Raw genomic sequence first — 20010 nt, forward strand, 5'->3', positions numbered from 1 at the left:
TGCCTGCGCTCACAGGCAGAGGTTTGTGCAAACGCCAGGTAGGGGGTGGCCTGCTGGCTTGAAATCGCCTCGCTGAGGGGGGAGCCCCAAGTCCTGGCACAACCAGCAGCAAGAGGATACCTCGAAAAGGAGGCAGCACTGGGGGCTGGGGAGGACGGCAGGTTCCGGTGACACCGCAGGAGCGGCTCCTTGGAGGGTCCTGGGGAGGCCAGGCTTTGTGGACTCTGGCCTCAAGGGACATGCCTGAGTGTCCCCGTCTACCTGCCGGCAGCCGTGCTGCGCGATGAGCAGGACCACCTTATGGAAACTTCAAGGGAACCTGAGCAGCGTGAGGGAGGGGGACATTTGTAAAAGACTCGATCTGCTGCCTGAGCAGAGTCTTGAGATTGGAGGTATTTATGTAACATAAGCTCATCTGTTCCTTCGGGAACCTTTGTGGAGGGCCCTCAGTGAGTCAGCTGGTGTTTTAGTCACTGAGGGCAAAGCCGGGGCAAGACAGTCCGCTAAGGAGGTGACGCTTGAGCACAGCCCTTGTACCCATGGGCCGGAGAAGCCTGGAACATCCTGGTTACGGCGCAGATTCCTAGCAGGGCAATTTCTGGGTCAAAGGGCATAAATATTTTGAGGCTTTGGATAGACGCTGCTAAATTATTCTCTCGCAAGTTTCCTAGGTTGCCTTTTTACAGGGAGGAGGGGAAACGCTGTGTGTTTTAGGAGTGCTTCAGAGAGTTTAAAGAGCCTGTGCGTGTGTGTGTGTGGTGGGCAAGGTCTCCTTTTCCAAATGCCACCTCAGACGGGTGGTTCAAGCTCCTTTCCCACTCATTTCAGACCTCAGATTTTAGGAGCTAAACATCCTAGTAGTTACTGTTCAGAAAGACCTGCGCTTATGTCCCAGCTCTACCGCTCACGGGCCGCAGTGCGACTTTGGACACCTTTGCCTAATGCTGTGTAAGCCTCAGTTTTCTCATCTGTGAAATGGGCCTTCTGATTAGGGCTTGGCCCAAAATGCTATGTGAGGGTTAGACAAGACAATAGAAGCGAGGTACTTCACAGAGGACTCACACATAGTAAGTGCTTGTGACTTTTATTCTACAAAATCAGCAGTACCTGGGGCTCAGGAGCAGGCCCCCAGCACAGGGCAGCGTGCTCCCACGTGGACCCAGAGTTGGCACAGGCCTGCTCTGCGCCTCCTTCCGGACACCAGATGGGTCAGTGCAGTTCAATTGTCATCCACTAAGATTTCCCGTCTGGCCGAGGTTCCCTCCCCAGGTAGGAGTTAACCCGACTTTAAAAGGCCCCAAATGATGTGTGTGTCTGTGGTGTGCGTGTGTAATTTTTTTCTCCTAGAAAAGAACCCCTAGGGATCTTTCCACACTCCCCTAAGCAAAACCAGCTGAGCAGAGTGAGCCCAAACTTCTCAAAAACGATTCACCTCTGCCCTTAGACCAGCTATGGAATGTTTTGACCCCAAAGGATATTGTAGGGGGATGTGTCTGAAAAACCGCAGGCAATTGGGAGCTGCGTCAGAGTGAAACCGTCACGAGCCCGCACACTCTTCAGTGACGGATGTGGCAAGTTTTGATCGCTTGCTTGCAATCTTTTTTTAAAAACCCAAAATGCAAACACGGCCAGTATTCCACCTGGAACTCAGGAAATGTTCTGCCTCTGTTCTCTTCACATACTTTATATCGTGCACATCAGTTTCTCACAACCGCTCTCGTCTCTGAACATCCCGAGGTCCCTGGGCTCGGCGATCACACCCCAGCAGTTCCTTACGCTTTGCACCGAAAGACGTGCTGCTCGCTCATCCTCCGCCTCCGCCTCCGCCTCCCCACCTCGGGGTGAGGCGTCTACAGCGGGGAACCGCTAGTCTGGAAAGCCCTGCGAGTCCGGGATGAGCGACGGCTCCCAAATACTGATCTGCAGACCAAGTGTTCACTCATCTCTAAGATAAGATGAGTAAGAGCAATACAGAGAGGTTTTCGTAAAGCTAAACGTCATCCATTTTTGACTCGTAACGATGTCCTCTTGATTTTTTTTTAAATATTCTTTTATGAAATTTAGTGGAAATGGATGAAGGTGAGTTGTGCTGGTTTTTTTAATACTGTTCTTACTTGGCAACATTAAAAGTTGGCAAAATAAAAACTTGGCAAAAGTATGCTCATCAAAATGTGTTTTGAGATTTTCCTAGTCTACAAACTCCCGAAGTCTGGAATTCACCTGGAAAAGAAGCCACGTGCATGAACTGAAGGAAATGTACACAAACGGGAGACGGCTCTGTGCTGTGCTCAGACACGCCATTTCAGCTCATCCTTACAACAACTCTGGAGAGGGAGATAGTATTTCATTTGATGGACCACGAAGGCGAGGCTTCTGGAAGTGAAATGACGTGCCCACGGTCACTCAGCTAGGCACGGGGAGGGGAAAGCCTAGGATTTGAACCCGGGCTGCCTGAATCCGGATCCAGAGTCCCCCTCTCCGTCTCACAGTGTCTGTTCCTGAACTGCCACACACAACAGGAGATTCAGAAAAACATCTAAAATTGAAGTAGGTGCAGAGCCTGACTCAGAAGCCACTGTGAATAAATGCCTTCATAGATTCAGAATAATCTTCCCATCCACGAGAGAGAGAGCGAGAAAGAGAGAGAGGTGAACTGCGGTGTTTTGTGGTCGATGCACTTTCAATAAACACAATGGCTGAAATTTTGAAAATGTGAAGTGCTGAACCATCCAGGACGAGCGAATTCGTGATACGAAGGGGCCGGGGCAGGGGCAGGTCCTGAGCGCGCTGTCTGCCCTCTTCAGACGCTGAGGCCCCAGAACAGGAAGTGGACACGGCGGCAGCTGCCTCATTACCTGACAAATGTAGAGAAAGTGACAGCTTAGGGGAAAACAAGAGTGATTAAGGGATGGGAGAATTCATGAGTAAAGATGAAGAAATAATTACGCACAGCTTGGCTAACTCATAAATCAAGGATGATCATTCCATGTGCAAACACCAGCAAGGTGAAAAGAATCAGAGAGAAAGATGGGCCAGTTAATGTGCATTTAAAAGTGAAACAATGCTAGGAATTAAGAGAGTGCTGGAAGTCAGGGATGAGCGGACTCGCTGGGAAAAATCATCTCCCAGGGGGAAGCGACCAGAACCCCAGGGGGTTTGAGACACCAACGAGATAGGACAAAAGATCAGAAAAGGTGCCGTGTGGAACAGCCCCACTCTGGGCCCTATGGGAGAGTGACAAGTGACCAGAGCCTTTTCCTTGCCTCCTCTGACGGCTTCCACACCTCTCTCTCCCACCTTAGGAAGATGGGGTGGCAATCTGAGGAGGCAAACAGTGTCAACACATATCGCAAGGTAACATGATCTCGGCTGGGTTTGATTTGGGGCCATGGCAGAGAAGTGCTAATTATCCCCAAGAAACTGGTCCCACGACAGAGCGATCCTGGCGACGGAGCAGCCCCTCATGGCCTCTCCTCAGAGCCCTGTGGGGGATTGGGAGACCTAGGTTTCTTGACCCAAAACCAGCTGTCACAGGACTAGCTGCCAGCAGAGGAGGCGCACCCCATCACGGCCGGCAGAGGAAGGCGAGATTTGGGCAGAGTTTTGGCCTCTTCCGCCCCTGGGATCATCTTCCACCTGTGCGTGGTTTTCTTAGCAACCCTTGCAAATGCCTTAGGGATCCGTGAGCCCTCATGCCCAGAAGAGGATAGGATCAAGGTCTCTGTCACTTTCCACTGGGATCCATCAAAACACTTGGTCCAACCTGTGAAGAATGGGTTCTGGTCCTGAAATGCCTCGCTGACGAGAAGGGGACAGGTGGGACTGAGGCCAGAGGTCCCATTGTGGGTTTGGGAAGCGTCTGGTACTTTGAGATTTGAAGGGAGCGGGTGAAGGGTGGCTCCTTCTTGTGAACACACTGAACACGGAGGAAAAAGCAAAAAGCAACAGAGAGATGGGAGAACACAGAAACCTGGTTGAGCTTGTATTATAAGCCCTCTGGGAGCTAATTGCGAGTTACTTCCATTGTCTTGCATATTTCTGGCGCTCCACATGGGTTAATGATCGGCAGTGCAATTAAATAGACATGAGAACAATGCGGGGCCTAGGAAGGCTCAATCAAACGGGACACCAGGGCAGCCAGGAGCCACATAAAGTATACGGCATAAATGATAAGCTTACTGAGGGCAGGGAATCTACCAATTCTGTAGAATTTTCTCCCCATGGAGCTCCGAGCATTTAAGGGATAAATGACGCCAGTTAGAAAGTCAAGCATTTTAAAATCGTGATAACCCCCATGAGGTGTGTTTCAGTCCTTTTTCAATTTCTCTCCTCAGTCTCTTAGGGATGTTTTTCCCTCATAAAACGGGCAGCCCAAGTTTTTAGTCGGAAGTGCTTCTCAGAACGGCCTGTTAGCTTTAAATAAGCCAAAGGGATAAAGTAATATAATACCCCTGGTTTGGAACATAGTGTCCAGTGATTGATTATGTGGCCAAGTGGCCCGACTGGAGAGTGGTCGAACCCTGGGCTCTTCATCTCGAGGGCCACCGTTTTGTGCTTGCATTCATTCACCGAACCAGCGGTCATCGAGCACAGACAGTGGGCACAGGTGGTGCTGGCGTTTGGGCGAGAAAAGAAAACACACAGAACATGAGAAGTGGAGGCCCTGGAGGACAGGAGGGGCGTAGCATTCATTTTTTATATCCCTCAGTGTCTATCCCTGGGAAGAGGGACACCACAAGCCGCCACGAGTCACTGACTACATCGTATGAATGAAGGCTCAGAAATGAGGTTAGTGCAAGGGTTTAGCGAGAGAGGGAGGGCGTGGGTCCCCAGAATGACGGAGCATGATGCAGGGGGAGGAAGGGAGGGCCACGCTGGGAAGACAGAGGAACTGAAGACGAGCCATATAACCGCGTTAATTAAACACAGACACGCGTGCACACCACACAGAAGACAAACTCACTGACAAGGCACCTTGCTGGAATTGCGGATAAAAGATACAAGCCCAGACTCTTAGGGGCATTGTGTGCGTGCAAGCATACGGGAGGCAGAGAAATGTAAACATCTATAAAACTACGTGACAATTGTTAACGATCCAGTTAAAAAAAGGAATGATGGGTAAAATTTTAAAATGAAGTGTAGATTAGAAAATGTATTTGTATGCATGTTAAATAGCCTGATTTTGACAACAGTACTGTAGCTCTGTAAGAGAATTGTCCTGATTTTAGGAAATAGATAGTGAAGCATTTGGGGGTTAAAAAAAAAGGTTTTTTTAAAAAGGCACGGTAGTCTACACAGAAATTGAAATAGAAAGAGGTACACCTGAAATTTGTATGAGGTTATAAACCAACGTTGCCTCAGTTAAAAGTAATTAAATAAAAATTAAAAAGGCACGTATACAACATCTGAAGAGCACAGAGGAGGAAAGAGTGACCCCCAAGGGATGTGGACGGGAAGGAAGAGAGTAAGGGTGGCTTCACCAAGGATTTGACAGTTGGGTACCATGTGAAAAACAGAGAGGGCGTTCATGAGAAGAGGGTTGCAGAGGGCATGCTACGAGCAAAGGTATGGCATAAAAGCACGGCGCAGTGTGGCCTCCTGGAAACCTTGAAGAGTGAGGCTTACCTAGAGTTTCCAACTTGTGAGTAGGAGTGTGGATGAGAACACAGATGGACAAGACGCTGAAGGGGCTTTGGGCTAGTGTCGGACAGCCTCTGAAATTGGAAAGTCAAAAGAAACTCCTCCGTAGACACAGTTCTTATCTGCAAAGCAACCACTGTCTGTCTTGTGAGACACAGCAGATGCATGTGCCGCATACAAAAAAAGGCTCAAGAGCGTTTTGGAGAAACGACTTTAAAAATCAGGATCAACTGAGCCAAGAAAGAGCTCAGAATTGGGTTGGGCAAACTCAGTTTCACAAGCATTTTTGAGCAACTTCTCTGTGCAGGCTTTGGGCTGGGCCCTGGGGATAGAGAGATGAAAAGATGTGGTCCCCGCACTCAGGGTGGATCACAGGCTGGTAATCAGGAAGAGTGTTTTAGACAAAGTGAGTTTTGAGTGGGAGAAAAGGGATGTGGATTGACAACCAGCTAGACCTCCAATGGCTGGGCTTCTTCAGGCCTACTGTTGACCTCCAGGCGCTGTACCTGGTACCCAGGCGTCAGTACATCACTGTTAGGAGGGAAGGCCAGAATCGAAGGGCCATTTGGTGGCCAGCAGAGGTAAGAAGGATCTTCTAAATTGAAGATAACTGACCTGCGCTTAGCCACAGTGACAAATCTGTTGGAGGAATGTAAAGAAATTAAATTGGTCAAGAAAATTAGAGGCCAATCTCATTCATTCACCTAGATGCAAAAATCCTAGGAATTGAATTCATCAGTGTATAAAAAAGATAATGCATCGTGATCAAGTTGTGTTGATCCTAGGAATGCAAGAGTGATATAACATTAGAAAAGATATTAATGCAATTCACCACAGTAGTGGATAAAGGAGAAAAAATGGATGATTATCTAAACAATTGTAGAAAAAAGCATTTGCTCAAATTTACCACCAATTCATAATGAAATTTCCTACCTGATAAAGAGTTTTTACCAAATAATTACAGCAAATATCATTCTTCAAGGTGAAATGTTTGAAATATCCCTTTTGAAATCAGGAGCAAGGCAAAAATGTCTGGGTCAACTCTTCTTCCCAGCATTGTACTTGAGGTCCTAGGCAGCACAATAACAAAAGAAAAGAAATAAAACGTATCAGTTTTAGAAAGGGAGAAACAAGACTGACATCACTATAAATAATATAGTTGTTTACTTAGAAAACACAAAAAACTTTATGAGAAAATTGCTGGAATTAATTTTTAAGTTTAACAAGGTGAGTGAATAATATAAATTGATTGCATTTCTATAATCCACCAATAAACAGTTAGAAATCATAATTTTGAAAGACTCCAATTACAATAGCAACCAAAATTAAGGTATTTAGGAATAAACATGATGTAATATGTGTAAGATGTAAGACTTTTATACAGAAAAAATTTAACTTTATTGAAAGACAGTACATAAGTCTTAAGTAAATGGGGAGATGAGCCATGTTCATGGATAAAAAGTCATAATATGGGACTAATGTCAGTGCTCTTCAAATATATTTATAGAGTGAACTCAAGTCCTTATGTCAAGAGGGCTTTTCAAGTAACTTGACAAGTTATTCTAAAATTTATATGGAAAGGGCAGAGTCCTAAGAGTAGCCAAGACATTCCTGAAAGAAAGAATGAGGTAGAAGGACCTTCTCTATTATATATAAAAACATAATATAAAGCTATAGTATGTAATATCATGTGATAAAGGTACAGGCCAGACAAATGGACCAATAGAATTGAACAGAATGCCCCAAAGCAGACCTACATGTATATGGAAACCTGGTTTATGATAGAGATGGCACCACCAGAGAAAGGATAGATTATTCAATCAATGGTGCCCACAATTTGTTACTCACATGGGGAAAAATTAAAGATGGATCCCTACCTCACACCATATCCTAAAGTAAATTTTGTGTGAATTAAAAGCAAAATGTACAAGGCAACACTTTAGAATTTTTAGAAGAATTTCTTTATGATATCAGGAGAAAGATTTCTTATACAAGGTACAAAATGTACAAACCACAAAATAAAAGACTGATACATTAGACTATGTTAAAAATAAGAACTTCTTTCATCAAAATATATCTTAAAGAAAGTGAGAAGGCAAGCCACAAATTGGGGAGGATGTCTGTAAGGCATATAACTGACAAATGAATATACAAGAAACTTTTCCTTCAACTGTCTGCCTGCTCATGTCCTTGTGTCCTTCAGAACCTTTGCTCAAATGTTATGTTTTTAATGAAACCTTCCCTGACCACTCTTTCAAAAACTGCAAGCTCACCACCACTCCCTGCCCTGCCTATTGCCTTTCCTGCCCTATTTTTAGCCTCAACATTTATCATTACCATACATTCTATATATGTAACTGCATGATTTGATTCCTGCCAGCCCCTCTCCTCAGCAGACTATACACTCTGAAATGAGACCTGGAATTTTGGTCCGTCTTGTTTACTGCTGTATTCCCTGCACAGAGAAGAGTGCCTGACACATGGCAGGTGCACAGTACATATTTATTGACTAAATTCCTACAAATCAATAATAAAAACACCATCAACCCAATAGAAAAATGAGCAAAAACCTTAAACAGGCATTTCAAAAAGAAAAGAAACATAGCTCATCAACAAACATATAAAAAGATGCTCTAGGGCCAGCCCAGTGGCCCGGTGGCTCAGTGGTTAAGTTTGCATGCTCCACTTCCATGGCCTGGGATTTGTGGGTCCAGATCCCAGGTGCAGACCTAGCACTGCTCGTCAAGCCATGCTGTGGTGGCATCCCACATAAAACAGAGGAAGATTGGCACAGATGTTAGCTCAGCGACAATCTTCTTCAAGCAAAAAAGAGGAAGATTGGCAACAGATGTTAGCTCCGGGCCAATCTTCCTCAAACACACACACCCAAAAGATGCTTGAATTTATTAACAATCAGGAAAATGCAAAGAAAGACCGCAATGAGATACTATTTTATACTCACCAGATTGGCAAACACTAAGAATTCTGACAAGACTAAGTATTGGCAAGGATGAGGTGCACAGGAAGCTTTTAATACACCTGCGTATGGGAGTGCGAATTGCTTCCCTCTTTAGAAAACAATTTAGGACAATCTCGTAAAGGTGCATGTGTGCCCAGGCTGCATGTCAGTTTATCTGTTCTTAGGGTTAACCCTGGAAAAATGCCACTCACGGTGCCATCCACAGACTAGAGACAGTATGTAAGTGGTCTGTTATGAACCCTCATAAGACAAGCACAAAAATTGAGAGCAAGCATTTAGAAAATTTTATAGCAACCTGACATTGCCACTCTATATTCATTTTCATTTCGTTAGGCCTTTTTGTTTTTATCATGGTAAAATATACACAACATAAAAGTTGACCATATTAACCATTTTTGGGGGGCATGTGAAAATTTATTTCTAGCATGTTTTCACCATCAAAACTGATGATCTTGGTCTTTCAAGGTCTGACAACCTTGAAGAGGCCTCCAGGAATGGCACCAACAGCGTGACCTTTGTGACCACGTCCAGCAACCAGAACTTCATCGTTTTCCTCAATAAAATTCAAGCAACCATCATTGGGCACAAAGGCTGTGATTTTTTTGCCGTTCTTGATCAGCTGTACCCTGACACGCTTCTGGGTGGCAAAATTGGGATGTTTGGCTTCAAGCCATATTTTTTCTAGCACAATTCCCTTTGCATGGGAAGCACCTCTGAAAGGGTTGGCTTTCAGGGTTGGGCCCAGATGGGTTTTCCTGTACTGTTCATCATGCCACTTCTGATCCTGTCAGGGGCTACAGAGCTTCCTGACGGTATGAAGACCACGACACTTGCCCCTTCTCCTGGCACCATGGGCCTGAGCTAAAGAGCCATTTTAACTTTTTTTTAATGCTTTTTGGTCAGGAAGACTGGCCCTGAGATAGCATCTGTTGCCAATCTTCCTCTTTTTTTTTTCCTCCCCAAAGCCCCAGTATATAGTTGCATCTGCTAGTTGTGGGTCATTCTAGTTCTTCTATGTGGGACGCCACCACAGCATGTCTTCATGAGCAGTGTGTATGTTCGTGCCCAGGATTTGAACCTGTGAATCCCTGACTGCTGAAGTGGAGTGCAGGAACTTAACCACTCGGCCATTGGGGGACTCCATTTTAACCATTTTTAAGTGGACAGTTCAGAGGCATTAAATGCATTCACTTTGTCATGCAACCATCATGACCATCCATCCTTAGAACTTTTTTCATCTTCCCAAACTGAAATTCTGTACCCATTAAACAGTACCCATTCCTCCTGCCCCTCCAGCTTCTACAACCATCCTACTTCCTTCTCTATGAATTGATTATTCCTGGTATCTCATATGAGTGGAATCATACAGTGTTTGCCCTTTTGTGACTGGCTTATTTCACTTAGCATAATGTCCTCAAGGTTCATCCACGTTATAGCGTGTGTCAGAATTTCTTTCCTTTTTAAGGTTGAATAAGATTGCACTATATGTATACGCCATATTTTGTTTACCCATTCAGCCATCGATGGGCACTTGAGTTGTTTCCACCTTTCGTCTATTGTGAATAATTGCCACACTACATTTATTGAATATAATTCATATCTGATAAATATAATAATTAAAAATTGAGGTTTATATTTTGTTTGTCTTTGGATTTTTAAAAATTTCATTTTTGAAGTAACTCATTTTTATGGTATTTTACCAAGCTGTCGATCTGTGACAGATTGGAAATCTCACAGAATTTCAGTTCACCCACAGATAGTTCAAGAAGCACCACCTGGAGCAAGGGCTTCCAAACTTTTCTAAGAACCTTAATAAGAAAAACTCTTTACATCACAGCCCAGGGCACATGAACAGAGCCAAAACAGGGTTCCTGAAGCAATACTTAACCATTTCTACAGGAAATGCCCTAAGGTAGTTACTGCTCTGTTTCATTTTGCTAAAAATCCTGGTTGAATTTATTAAGTTGATTTCACAGCCCACTAAAGATCATGAATCCCGATTGGAAAACCCATGCTCTTGAGAAATTCTTGCCCACGTGTCCCAGGAGCCGTGTAAAAGCATATTCCCAGCAGCATTATTCATAAAAGAAAAAAGAGGAAAAACGGAAAACAACCCAAACACCCATCAATAAGAAGCTTAACAAATAAATTGTGATCTATTCACCTAATGGAATATTATAGGGGCCCAATCAATGTTTATTGAATGAACTAATAAACAACTGTGAAAATGAAGTACAGCTACACGGAGCAATTTAGATGAGTCTTAGAAATACAGTGTGGAGTGGACAAAGTAAGCCACAGCCGACTCTATACTGAACAAAACCAATTTTTTTTTTTTTTTAGTGAAGAAGATTGTCACTGAGCTAACATCTGTACCAATCTTCCTCTATTTTGTATGTGAGATGCGTCCACAGCAAGGCTTGACGCATGGTGCTAGGTCTGCGCCAGGGGTCCAAACTTGTGAACCCCAGGCTGCCAAAGCAGAGCGCAGGCGAACTTAACCACTATGCAACCAGGCCCGCCCCTGAACAAAACCATTTTTAAAAAGCAAGCAAACCTAAATACTATAATGTTTAGGGACACACACGGGTGATAAAACTCCTAGAAAGTAAGGGAATGATAAACACAAAATCCAGGGCAGTAGTTACCTCTGGGGGTGGGCAGGGGTGCGACTGGGGAGGAGTTCACGCGGATCAACAGAAATGGAAATATTCAATTGGGTGGTTTATAAATGTTCCTTTTATTATTATGCTTCATACTTAGATATATTTTGTATATATTTCATCTATCAAACATTTCTTAAAGATAGAAATGAAGTTGATGAAATTGGAGGACAGAGAATTCCACCCACATCGAACAAGCCGCCTAACTTTTTCATTGATATATCAAAACATCAGTAAAATAGGGTCCCCTGAGCTTCTGCCAAGACTGCAAGAAAATAGCTGATAAGCGTTTGAGTGCGAGGTTGAAAAGAAGGGCATCAAGGCAAGGTGTTAAATTGGCAATCATCATTTCCCCTTATGGAGTTGCTGCTCCAGTCTCCTCCTTATACTCGTCCAGCAAACCACCTCCCCGACTGCTTCCAACAGCCATGGAATGTTCTTCTGCATCCCTAACTGTTGGTTGTTCTTAGAGCTCTGGGTTGGGGGCCTCTGGGAGGCAATAAACAAAAGACTACAAGTCCCTCAAGAGCAGGGGCTAAGCCTTAGTCATCTCCTGATTTCTCACCTTCAGCCTGGTGCCTGTGCAGAGTACGTGTTGGGTAGTTGCTTCCTGTATGAGTGAATGAAGCACTTAGTGAAAGAATAAATGGCTATTGCAGTTAAGCTAAGGATGCTATACTGTTTCTGTCATTGCCCGTAGATGAGATTATTTCAGGCTCTTCTGACCCATGATCTAACCTGAGACGAAGGAATAGGTGTGGCTTCCCCAATGGTGAATTGAATTGAATTGAATTGAATTGAATTGAATGAAGATCTGAGAATGTAAGATGAGGTCACAGGATAAAAGTGGGGAAGCAGTCGGCTATAAAATAAAAAGAAGAAATCTTGAGAACTTTTAAGGTCCAACTGGGCATGTCAGTAAGTCCGTGATTATCTTTTTTATCTCCACTTTAATTTTTGTCATGGTTAATCACAGTCACGAACAGATCAGCACGGAATGTGGAGGCACAGTCTAGATTCGAATCCTGGTTCCTCCGCTTACTGGGTAAGCTTGGGCAAAGTACTTAACCTCTCTGTAGCTCAGTTTTCTCATCTGTAAACTGGAGATAGTAAGAGCACCTACCTCATAGAGTTGTCATGACAACAAGTGATAAGTGAGTTGATATTCACAAAGAGAGCAGTGCCCGGCACACCGCAAGCACCCTCTCGGTGTTGTTAAGTAAAATCCTTACCTAGGTTGACAAATACACACTGTGGCCCACATGCCTCCGGCACTCTTGGTGTTAGCTGTCTTCTGGGCACTCAGGCTTCCGCTGTGGGAAGCAGTTTCTGTGGCCTTTTCAATGGAAGCCTTGGTGAGGTGTCATCCTTATGCAGCTTTGCGAGGACCCGTGGTCCTTGTGATATCTTCTAAGATGATAGCCTTTAACAGATCTGGATTCCTGACATTCTTCCTTCGTAATGCCCGTCCTGTCATTCTTTCTTTCCCGTTCTCACCATCTCAGCTTCCTCTACACTCTTGGACTGTCACAACAGCTTCCTAACAGATTTCTCTGCTTCCAGTCTCTGTTTCTGCCCCTTCATCTTTGGCCTTGGGGACACATTAAATCTTCCTCAAACAACCCTTTGCACATCAGTCCTCCCGCCCCCTTGTGTTCAAATTCCTTAGCTTGATTATCAAGACCTCTATAATCGACTCTAGCCTCACTCTCTCCCTATGTCTGTCTAGTTGCCTTTACAAACTATAATTTTTTGCAGCCAAATCAGTCTATCCATTGCCTCCATGCTGGTCATACCTACGCCCACCCATTTCCTCCACTCCCAAGCCTGGAATGCTCTCCTCATGCTTTCGAGGTCCGGGAAAGACACTCTTAAGAAGTGAGAACGGGCACTAAAATGGAGATGGGAGAATATCAAAAACAGACTTTGCATTTCTAACTTGTTCCTTGACTTAGCCATGACCCCAGGAACAGGGGAAGGATTCTTTTCTTTTCCTCCTCCTTCTAGAAAGGCGTCAGAGCGTGATGGTTAAGGGCATGAGCTCTCGCCTGGTTACTTCCCGGCTGGGCAAATTACTTATCTTTTCTGTGCCTCAGTTTCACTGATCTGTAAAAGGGGAGTAGTAACAGTACCTTCTGGAATCGATGTGGTGGTGGGCCACACGGCTCCCTCTTCAAGACTGAGACACTTATTCCCCCAGCTGCACAGTGTTGGCGGCTGACTGCTCACACTGAGTCCCTTCCAGGAAGTGCCCTCTACCGAAGGAAGCTGCACTGCCCAGATGATGCCTCCTCCCGGGGCAGCCTGCGGCCAGTGATGGATCAACAATGGGTGCAAAAGCCTGGCCTCCTTGCCTTAACTGGACATCCCTAAAGGGCCATGCCAGCTTCTGATGTCTCCATGGAATCTACTGAGGCCTCTGTTGTGACTTCCTCAGAGCCCAGCTTCTCTCTCTGTCCAATCCGGCTTCTTTTCCCTCCTTGTTAGGTATCGGTCCTAAACTACTCCTCAATAAACTGCCTGCATGCAAACCTCTCCTTCAGAGACTTCTCCCCAGGAAACCTGATCGCCAGCAGTTGGTTGGTCTAAGAAAGCAATCTCAAAAGTGGGGTTTTGGAGCAGTATCGCCTGCTGGCTGACGGCACTGAGCACCCCATTGCTAATGGTCAGTGCAACACTGAGAGCCCTGGCATGTGCTTAGGGTGCAACTGCTGAAACTTTCACTGGTGGTGAACCGGGATGGGACGCAGGAGGACGTTAATGCACTGAGGGTGCAGCGTGTCAGGCGTTTGAGAGGTTCTGGTAAGTACTGTTCGGAAAGACTGTAGAATGAGATGGCGGTGGCTGGTGTGGGGGCGGGGGATTGATTCATTGAAGAAAGACAGTGAAAGGCCCGGAATGATTAATCACCAATAGAAGGCAAAGTGTAAAAGCTTGAGGGTATCTTTGGCAGCATATAAAGCGACTCTCATCCCCTGAACTGGAGGGCAGAGAAAATTACGGATCAGGCCCAGAACTTAATTATAAGAGGAACAGGACTCCGGAGAAGATTGAATCCTCAACTCCAGCAGATTTTCCCTGCCAAGGTCAGGGACCTGATCGGAAAGAATGGGGCCCTGAGAAGACTCTCGTGGGGCTGCCGTCGAGATGTCGGGCCGGGCTGCAGCATCTCGAGGTTCAGCTAACACGGGAGCACCTGCTTCCAGGCTCACTCTCACGGCTTTTGCAGGCCTTGGAAGATCCTTTTTGAAACCTATTCCTGTGATTGCTGGTAGGCCTTGGCACCTCGCCATAGGTCCTGAGTGTCCTCACAGCACAGCAGCTGGTGATGGAACAGAGGGAGAGGACGTACCCCAGGGTCTCCCAAGTCAGAAGCCATAGTCTTTTTTGGACCCTCCCATCACATCAGCCATTTTTTGTTCATTAGAAGCAAACCACCGGTCCAGTCCCCGCTCAAAGAGAGAATACACGAGACAGTGAGTGCCAGGGGACAAGAATCGCTGGGACCACCTTACAGGCTGCCTATCACAACGCGGTAGAGCTTTTCAGGTGCTGGAGACAGCATGTTCCACACCTGAGGATATTGTCACACTTGAGGATATTGTCACACTTGAGGATATTGTCACACTTGAGGATATTGTCACAACCCATTTACTTAGTGACAAATAAGACTGTCAGCTTTCAGAGGGGCCCAGAGCAAGGAAAGACCCTGTGGCAGGTGCAGGCTGCGGTGCAGGTGACCTTCTGGTATTAGAGGCATCAATGGTGGGAAGAGACGCTATGGAGTTCACGGCAAGCTCCAGGAAGAGCCACAGCACAGATCCCTAGGATTCTGGAGCCAGGCCGCAACTTCTAAAACAGAGGATCGCATAGCCCATTCAAAAACCAAGAACCTGTGTTCCACCGAGTCCCGGTACACACAGAGCACCTGATTACGGGCCGCTAAGTGACTGTGCGGCCGGAGCTGCCCGTCACAAGCAGGGTTCTGTCAAACTCACCAAGTCATAAAGTCGCACGGGCTCAGAGCTCTCCATCGTAAGATGGAAGCAGTATAGGCAGAAACAAGCCCGAGCAGGGCATGAGGGTCCAAGGAAGCTGCGTGGGCAGGGGGCTCAGACCCCCATAGCATCCACTACTTTTGCACCAGTGCCTCTCCCTCAGTTCACACCTTTGGCCACACGGGGAATCCTTTATGGCCAGACAATGAGGAAGGCAAAAGGCTGAACTTGGTTGACGGAAGGGTCAGCTCAGGATGTGGGTGCAAACTAAAAAGGGACTGTGGCTGCACTATAGCCCCACTCAGTGAGGGGTCGGGGGAGGTGGGGGTCCTGAAAGGTAGCAATGAAAGGAAATCCTTCAATGTGCAGAGCTTTAAACGATGCACCTGGTCAACCACCTTGTGTGCAGAGAAAAGTGGCCTGAGATTAGAATATACATAGACTCATGGGCAGAGGTCATTGGCTTGATCGGTTGGCCCGAGGGTCTCGAAGGAGAAAGACTGGAACACTAAGGACGAGGTGATCTGGGAAAGAGGTAGGTGGATGAAACTATGGGACTGCTCATGAAGTGTGAAGATCTTACTGCACGTTAACACCCATCAAAGGGCATCCACATGGATGAGACACTAAACAATCAAGTGGACACAATTTCGCAGGGAGTCGATGTCAGCTAGCCTCTATCATCAGCCACCCCCCAACACTGCCATAACAGCTTAGGAGCAAAGTAGCTAAAGTGGCAGGAGTAGAAGCTGTGCACAGGCCCAACAGCATGAGCTCCCACTCGGCAAGGCTGATCTAGCTACCGCGGCTGCCAAATGTCAACCTACCAGCAACGGAGACCAACCCTGAGCACTTACATGGCACCATCCTTCTAGGAGAGCAACCAGAACTTGATGGAAAATCGATTACACTGTAACCCCTCCACTCTGGCAGGCGGAGTGGACTGGACTTAAAGTACATTCCAGGCGTGAATTTGTCTTTCCTGACTACAAGGCCTCAACTAACACCATGAGCTGAGAGCTTACAGAGTGATACACTGGAACAGAATCTCGCATGATGTTGCATGAGACCAAGGGACGCATAAGGGAGGTGTGACTGTGGACATAAGATCATGAGATCCAGTGGTCTATGACATGTGTACCACCCAGAAGCTGCTGACCACACAGAGTGATGGAATGAATGGTCTTTTGAAAGTACAGCCAAAGTACTAGCTTGAAGGTAATGCCCTGTGAAGATGGACGCCATCCTCCAGGACATCATTTAGACCCTAAATCAATGACCATTATATGGTGCTGTGAACCAAGTAGGTCTGGGGACCAAGGGGTGGAAGCAGGTGTGGCTCTGCTTATCATTCATCCCAGTGACCTCAGCTCTAGGAGCCTAGGGGTCTTGGTTCCTAGAAGCTTCCTTCTCTGAGGGATACAGTGATCCAACTTCCACTTCAACATACATGATGTCTTCAAGTGTCTTGTGCCAAGAGACCAGCAGGCAAGGAAAGGAGTCATCATCCTGGCTGGGGCAATTGACCCTGGTCACCAGGAGGAGGTAGGACTGCTGTTATCAAATGAGAACAAAGAAGATATTTGACAGCAGATGATCCACTGGGGCATCTCTTCAAACTCTCTGTCCAATATTGACGGTACATGGACAAACGCAGCAACCACAGCCTGAGGCTAAACAAGCTGCCTAACCAGCTGAGGTGCAAACCAAGAGTGAGGGGAATCCAGAATGTGTAGAGAGGAGGTAGCAATGAGCATAAGTGGTAGCCTGGAGTTGGGGCAGCTGTCTGTCGTACCACCTCCCTCTTCCGTGTTTCCCCAGCAAAAGAATCCTGGAGAACCTTCCAGAGGAGGCAAACTTACTATATTAAGCAAATGGATCTGAGCACAAGGGGTGGACTGTAGTGGACACTGGTGTGCTGTGCACATGCCCCTTCCCCTCCCCAGGGCTGAGGCTTTCATTCCCCCAGCTTCTAGAAGTGTTGGTTGCTAACAGCTCGCAGCTCAGTTCCTCTCCAGACATGGTCCTCAGTCAGAGGAAGCTGCTCAGCCCAAGCTTCTGCCTCTCCCTGGGGCAGCCTGCATCCACGGACTTGCTGATGAGGAGGCAAAGTAATTCAGCCGCCTTGCTTTACTTGGGACAACTCTGAAGGCCGCCCTTGCTCCAGAGCCCCCCGTTGGCTCTGCTGCGACCTCTGTTGTAACCGCTCAACGCTCAACTCCCTCTGCTCAGGCTGGTGTCCCTCCCACCACACAGGTGTCCCTGAAGAGCATCTCCACTTCCCGCATGCAGAACTCTGCCTCCACATCCAGTTCCCGGGGAACCAACATTTCCACACAGAGTCGTTATGAAACTTCAATGAATTAGCATCTGAAAAGAGTTTGGAATAGTGCCTGACACACAGTAAGCACTAAGTGCTTATCGCTGTTCCCCTCTCCAATCCTGTGTAGTGTCCTACCCTCGTTCCTTAACCTAGATTAGCTCTCTTACTCCCACAGGTCGGAATCTCCCGCTGTGGGGTCCAGGCACCACTGGTGATATTTGAAGTGAGTTTAGGTATTTTAGGTAGTATACTGACAAACGTATTTTATTTTAATTGTTCTGAGTTAAATTTTTTTTTTTTTTTTTTTTTTTTACTTTTTGCTTTGAAATAATATTAGATTTACAGGAGGTTGCAAGAAAATGGAGAGGGACGTTCCATATCCCCTACTCCTAATCTTCCCCAATCTTCACATCTTACACAACAATAGCATCATATTAACACCAAAAAATTAGTATTGGTACCATCCATAGAGTTTATTCAGATTCCACCAGTTTTACATGTACTCGTGTGTGTGCGTATAGTTCTATGCAATTTTATCAGTGTGTACAGCCTTGTATAACTACCACCACAATCCAGATACTTAACTGCCATATCACCTCAAGCCTCTCTTATGTTCCCTCTCTATAGCCACAGGCACACTCTCTCCCCCATCCTTCAACTCTGTTCTCCATTTTCAAAATTTTCTCTTTTCAAGGGCTGGCCCAGTGGTAGCAGTTAATTTCTTGCACTCTGCTTTGGCAGCCCGGGGTTCACAGGTTCAGACCCCAAGCTTGGACCTAACACTGCTTGTCAAGCCATGCTGTGACTGTGCCCCACATACAAAATAGAGGAAGATTGGCACAGATGTTAACTCAAGGCCAATCTTCCTCACCAAAAAAAAAAAAATTGTCTTTTCAAAAATGTTATATCAATGGAATCATACAGGGCATAACCTTTTGGGATTGGTGTTTTTACTCAGCATAATTTCCATCAGGCTCATCCAAGTTGTGCCTATCAATTCATTCCTTTTTACTGCTGAGTAGTATTCCATGGTATGGACGTACCACAAATAGTTTAACCTATTGAAGGACATGTGGGTAGTTTCCAGCTTTTGGCTATTACAAATAAAGTTGCTATGAATATTCACATGCAAATTTCAAATTCCTGCATAAAAATGTCTTCCTTTTTCCTGCAATAAGTGCCCAAGAATGTAATTGCTGGGTTGTACAATAAGTCCATTTTCAGTGTTGAGAGGAACTGGCCAACTGCCTTCCAGAGTGCCTCTACCATTGCACATTTGCCCCAGCAATGTATAAGTGATCCAGTTTCTCCACGTCCTTGCCGGCATTCGCTGTGCTCACTATTTTTCATTTTAGCTGAATTTACATCTATTTATATTAATATGTTATTTATTTATATTACTCATATTTGTGGCAAATGACACTGATTTTGCTTTTACAGCAGTGATATAAAATTTTATTTAAAAATAAAAAGTCTTAAAAGTAAATTGAATCAAAGGAAAATGTTAAGTAACTGTTCCAGTGAACATGTCGATGGGAGAAACCATAAACCTGATGCACAAATGTGTGAAGTTTAGGACACCCTATGACAATTTATCTATATTACGGGGTAAACAGGTTTTGTGGCCCAGCCATTTTGTTTATGTAAAAAATATTCCAAGCAATTGGTCCACAGTAAAATTTTGGAACATACGACTGTATGTTGGAATCCACTCCCACCAGCTTCTATTGCTTTCTCTTGCAGAGTCTGTTTTATGTAGCTACTGAACTGGAAATGCCACAAACTCAGGGCCCTGTCTTATAACTTAGCACCTAGTTCATCAATAAGTGCTTCATGATCACTTGAACGCATCGTAGGAATTCTTGAGAATATTTGGAACTGCTTATTATGATAGATCGTTACGTGGGCAGCTTCCAAAGACCCGTATCTCCTGGTATTTCAGCCCCTGTGTATTACCTTCCCCTGGAATGCCACGCCGACTCTGTACTTACCCAGGGCCTTAGTCATCGGCAAGTGCGACTCAAGCAGAGGCTTGAGAAGTGCGTATACATCAGGGCTTGATCTCTCAGAATGTCCTTCCTGGGACCCAGCTGCCACGTGGGAAGAAGATCCAGGCTATCCTGCTGGAGAAAGAGACCACACGGAGATGCACAAGGCCACCTGTGGAGAACCGAGGTGCCCCAGTCAAGTTCTCAACTGAATGTGGGCACAGGAGTGACCCCAGCCAACAACACGTGGGGCAGAGCTACCCAGTGAGGCCACTGAATCGTGAGAAATAAATCACTTTTGTTTTAAGCCGTTAAGCTTTGGCATGGTTGGCTACACAGCAATAGGTAACAGATATATTTATGTGTCCTAGCTTGGGTGGAGGAGATCCTCTAGCAATTGAGTCAATGAATCTAAGAC

At 45.8% G+C, this 20010-nt stretch overlaps 1 long non-coding RNA gene across 2 annotated transcripts in view; it reads right to left on the bottom strand.

The window, feature by feature from the left end:
- Positions 1 to 1067: 1067 nt before the first annotated feature.
- Positions 1068 to 20010, bottom strand: part of LOC111775900 (uncharacterized) — a 63601-nt gene continuing 44658 nt past the window's right edge. Inside the window, exons 2-5 of one of the 2 annotated variants that reach the window (XR_002811877.2) lie at positions 19596 to 19727; positions 6574 to 6710; positions 5626 to 6279; positions 2033 to 2855 (exon numbers count right to left, since the gene is read on the bottom strand). This is a non-coding gene — a long non-coding RNA (uncharacterized lncRNA). Of the gene's footprint in view, positions 2856 to 5625; positions 6280 to 6573; positions 6711 to 19595; positions 19728 to 20010 lie in introns of both variants that reach the window. The other variant, XR_002811878.2, reaches the window with a different exon arrangement.

Source organism: Equus caballus, chromosome 12, assembly GCF_041296265.1.
Source record: "Equus caballus isolate H_3958 breed thoroughbred chromosome 12, TB-T2T, whole genome shotgun sequence".
Classification (NCBI taxonomy): domain Eukaryota; kingdom Metazoa; phylum Chordata; class Mammalia; order Perissodactyla; family Equidae; genus Equus; species Equus caballus.